Source organism: Anopheles darlingi, chromosome 2 (assembly GCF_943734745.1).
Source record: "Anopheles darlingi chromosome 2, idAnoDarlMG_H_01, whole genome shotgun sequence".
Classification (NCBI taxonomy): domain Eukaryota; kingdom Metazoa; phylum Arthropoda; class Insecta; order Diptera; family Culicidae; genus Anopheles; species Anopheles darlingi.
The window spans coordinates 7,637,501-7,642,500 of NC_064874.1; the positions used below are offsets into that span (position 1 = coordinate 7,637,501).

The 5,000-nt window shown below is 52.7% G+C and overlaps 1 protein-coding gene across 1 annotated transcript in view; it reads right to left on the reverse strand.

The window, feature by feature from the left end:
- Positions 1-4,818: 4,818 nt before the first annotated feature.
- The window catches only part of LOC125951093 (latrophilin Cirl), a 6,803-nt gene continuing 6,621 nt past the window's right edge, over positions 4,819-5,000 (reverse strand). The window contains exon 1 of the mRNA XM_049679643.1: positions 4,819-5,000. This exon is cut by the window's right edge and continues 6,621 nt beyond it. The gene's annotated coding sequence lies outside the window, so the exon portion shown is untranslated.

A 5,000-nucleotide genomic window follows, 5' to 3' on the forward strand; every position in this document is an offset into this window, starting at 1 on the left:
CCTACAGGGGTATGCGACCCAACAAATTCTCCATTAATCCGATAACCTGTCCCGCATTTTGATTTCATCAACGAGTCCCACACAACGAAACGTAGCGCCACAGGCACCGTTCCGGAGGCTAAGGGGCTGCGAAAAGTCCCATAAGCGGACCCTCCCCCCTTACCGTACACCAGACCACCTTCGGCACCACCGTTCACCGACAACCGACGACGACGACGGCAATCAGCAACAATCAGCTTAACGGTTGTGAAGGCAAATCCGCTCTCCACGTTGGTCTCGGTGGCGACGACGGTAGTGGTGGTGGTGGTGGTGGTGGTGGTGGTGGTGGTGGTGGTGGAAAATCTCAAAACTGAATCAACCACCCAGAACCAGAGGGATATTCGTGGGCATTAGATGGTGGTAGTGGTGAAGGAAGCTTTTCCGCTTTGTCTTCGGACGGACGGACGGACGGACGGCAACCGTATCCTCATCCGGTTTCGGTCATCTAATCTTGCCATTGCCTGGGCGGTGGTGGGGGGGTCTAGGAGGACCGATCTATTGATGTTTCAATTATGGAAAGGAGCGATTTCGGTCGCGTCACCCACCACCATCACCACCACCAGCAGCCGTGTCCTCCGTGGACCGGCATCGGATCGATTCGAAGACGGCAACGATAAGCACCGATTAAGACGTTTTTGCTTGGCGAACCAAGAAACCAAGAACGGCGTTGTCGTCGTTGTCGTCGTCGACGTCGACGTGGAAAGGATAACGCTTTCGTTTGCGCGGAAAACGTTTTCCTTTTCCAACGATGCGTTCCAGCGCAAAACGATCGGAATGTTCGTAGCTACCGTGTTTGCCCGTGTGTGTGTGTGTCTGTGTGAGTGTGTCTGTGCGTCTGTGTGTCTGTTTGTGTGCTGGAAACAAACAGCCAGCAGCAGAAAACCATCGCCTCGCCGGAGAAACTCAATTCGAGAAGAAGAAAAACAATAACACCAGCAGCAGGAGCTACAACGATTGGCTACAAATATTATCGTTGAGGTGTGCTTCGTCCACCTCCCCCCTGGTCGCCGGTACTGTGTTACCTGGAATTCCGGTGACCAGGTCACCGAACACCGAGCAGCTTAGTGGAGGTTAGGGGACTAGCAGGAGCATGAAGGGCGAAGGAGAAAAAGTTTTCGAGTTGAGGCGTCGAGCGATAAATTTTGCCGAAAACTCTCCAACGGCAGCCAGCCAGCCAGCCACTGCTGGAACATGAAACATGCCAGCGGGAGAAAAACATTACAGAAATTCCCCCACCTCCCTCCCCTCGCTCGGCCCCTACACACCGAGGAAAAGCCCATCTGGTGGTGGTGGTGGTGGTGCTCGAATTGCGAACAACAAATTGGACATCCATTTCCAGCCTCGGGAAAATGGTCCTTACCCACCACCACCAACGGGTCCACTCAGTGCGAGCCAACCCCAATGTGTCCTTTTCTTGAGCCTTTTTAGCTAAACAATCGATCCTTAAACGATTGGAGAGGGATGGGGTTTTGCTGGTGTGCAGATTCCCGGCACCACCGGGACAAGGGGCGATGGACACATTCCGCCTGCTCTAGCGCCCCCCGAACCGAACTGATACATCGTCGGAACAGGCGTCAAGAGGGATGGTTGGACATTATTTCGAGAGAGAGAGAGAGAGAGAGAGAGAACCCCCTGGGAGGACGACGGACTGGGGAAAAGGATTTGATGCTGCTGGTGCTGCTGCGTCGCTCGAGAGGGAGTTCGAATTGATATTTTGGTTGGTGAGGAAGGAAGGACTGATGAGTGAGGTGCGGCATGAAAATATTGAACCAGAAACCTCTCCGTTCTCGTTCTTAGTTAGAGCTGAGGTTCACATTTCGCTCGTTGAAGGACCTGTCGGAGTGATATTCATTTCTCGGTACGATGAATGGTGGACTCAGAGGGAAGTGTTGCGTTCGTGGCTCGGCTGCTGATACAGACAGGCCTACCAGCCTTGGTTGGTAAGAAATGGGCCTACCATTATTAAGGTGCAGTTCCTGGAGGGAAACAGATCGGAGGATTAAAGTTGAAACCCAAGTCTTGTATGTCTGCTGAATGAGTTACGGAACGGTACCAACCACAGTCGAAACCACAGTTGATCATCATAGATGTTCGGAGCCCTTGGAGCGGTTCTAGGAATGAAATACTATTCTGTGCAGTGTCTATTCCCAGCTTCCTTTGTTCGATATACTATTTCCATCACAGAGAGTCAGCCTTGGAGAATATAAAGGAGAGATCTGAAAGGAGATCCTCATTTCATTTCGAAATTCCAGTTCTTTCAATCCCTTCGCTTCCAGGTCTCTCTGTTTGGTCTGACCTAATTTGCTAGAGCCTTTAGCGCAGAGTCGCAATACATGTTACTACACAACACCATGGCACTCGTCTCGTTGCAACGCTTTTCACCAATTTCTCACACATTCCCGAGTTGAAATTCCGAAAAAGAATCCTGTGCTTTGGGACATTTCCTAATAGAGTTCCCGGTCTCCGAGGTGCGGACTTGACAGTATTGCCGACCGACCGTGCGTATGTCAGATAAAGTCCCATTTTCGTCCTTCTCGGAGGGTCGACACTCAAAACTGTCCTCCGTATCCATCCGATACTTCACGCGAAGAAGAGGCCTTCTGCTAGTGAGTCGCCTCTCACCAAGTTACTATTTTCCCCAGACCAAATCAAGCAAATCCCAGCCTACTGGGATGCCCGGGTGCCCTTTTTCTGTTTTGACGCAAAAGTAATCCAGAAGCATATGTTTAGTATTTTCCCCCTGCCTGCACCCAAAAGCAGTATGATGGTTGCAGCACGTACACCACGGAGGAGTAGGCCAGGAAAAGGGCCGCTTACTAGCTTGAGGAAGTTTCGAACACACACAACCACAACGACAACGCTGACAACCGCTGACCGGACATTACTCGGTTGGTCGATGGAGATGGAGGAGCCACATACGCCAATAAAAGCCACAATCCTAGGGGGGAGGGGGAGGTAATCGTCAGGTCGGTTGTCGATACTGGCCCGGGGGGGGGGGGGGGTCAATCGCCTTCCCTCTCTTGCGAGGAGCGTATGTGTGTGTGTGTGTGCGTCCCCTTTTTTTGGGGGGAAGGATTTCCGCCATTCCTTCGGTCACCTGTTTAGGGTCAGGGGATGAAAAATCGACGTCCGATTCCGGATCCGGGGATTCTTCGCTCCCCTTTCTCCCACCCAGTCCTGCAGACAATTGTTGCTGGACCTTTTCATCCTCACCTCCTGCTACGCTCGTCGTCAACCGGCCCGGCCTACCGGGGGAAAGAAAACTGCTCTGCTGATGCCTACTCGATGAAAGCAAACCACTTCTGAACCGAAAACGTGTCTCGCTCGACCTCACTCGACTCGACAGCGCGCGCGACGATTCCCCGTGTGCTGGTGTCCGGCCGCGCGGCAACAATGAAGATGCTGGAATGCTGCTGCTGCAAGTGGGGCAGATGCCTGTCACCCAGCGCCGGCAGAGAGAGGGTCGGGGAAGGTGCACGCGAAGGTGGAGAGGTGAAAGTGCGATCGTTTCGAAAGCCGTTAGGAAAATAAAGCTTTTCCGAACGATTGACTTTTATGAAACATTTATAAATTGCTACCGTTACCGCCATGGGCCGCACGGTCCTCCGCCGGCGTTCGACCACCACCTTCACCCTGGCACCCCGGGCCGACCCACCACAGGTCCCTCATCCCTCCCTCTCCCCCCTTCGACTCCATAAAATAAAGGCCATTAAGGGTGGAGACGACGTCGAGAGAGTGGCCAGAATGAAGGAGACGGAGGAGGAACAGGAGGAGAAGGATGTTAAAACGCAGCGAACGAACGAATGAGTGCTGGAGCAGCAGCAGCAGCAACAAAAACAGCAACAAAAACAACAAAAAAACGGGAGAAAAAAAAAGAATCCGATAGAGAGCCAGGATTCGTCTCGGTTTGCCGCCAGACCAGCCGCGTAAGGCGATGGTGGTGGTCGTCGTCGTTCTGGGCGGATGAAGAACAGAGAGCGTGTTAATGAGCTTTCCTCGCTGATGCTCGCGCCACCTCCACTGGCCACCGCTGTTCCCCCTCCCGTCCTCCATTCCTTTATCTTCACCCTAAATGACTCATCTCGAGAATTGATCATTACCCGCATAACGATTCGTTCCGGGTGCCTCAGGAGGAAGACGATGTTGTCGATGAAGCCGCTCTCTGGCGTCCTCTGTTTCTTCTTCAAATCGTCTTTCTCGTGCGCTGCCGCCACCACTATCTGGCCACCATGGCGCTGCTGCAGATTGAATTCTGACCACTCGCGGGCAGCGGCGGTGGCGAGGCGGTGGAGCGCCACCGCCAGCGGAAGGAGGAGGAGGTGCAGTAGAAGAGGCCAGGACAAGTAGACGTCGGAGATGGAGAGGCTGCCTGCTGCCTGCCGTTGAATTATTTGTTATTTTCCACATTTTTCAATTCCATTCCGTGAGAACCGGTGCAATTCCGGGCGGCGCAACTCCCGGTGTGTGTGTGTCCGGTGCGCCGCTGCTGCTGCTGCTTTGTCTGTTCGATGGAAATTCCGATTTTTCACTCTTCTTTTCCTTCGCCATTTTCTGGGTTTTTTTTTTTGTCGTCCTACCGAGTGTTCCTGGTGGGGGGGGTTCCGGAAAAGATTCCGGCACCGCGCTTTTCTTTGTTTAAAATGATTCATTCGAAAGGGGTTGAGTAGAATTTGGAGTAGGTGGAAGGGATGGATTGAGATTTTTGTTTTTTCCTTGGGTTTTTTTGTTTCATTTTCCATTTTATTTCTTTTCGTCCATTTCGTCCTCCGACTACTTCTCTTCGTCGTTCACAAAACAACGCGGTGATCCGGCGATGATTCCGCTTCCGCTTCTAGTTCACAGGGGGGGGGGGGAGGAGGGGGGTAGTCAGGGGACTAAAGGATAATCCCTTTTTCCCTCCTGCCTGCCTGCCTGCCTGCCTTATCTTACGGGCGTGATTGGGTCGATCTTTTTTTTATACA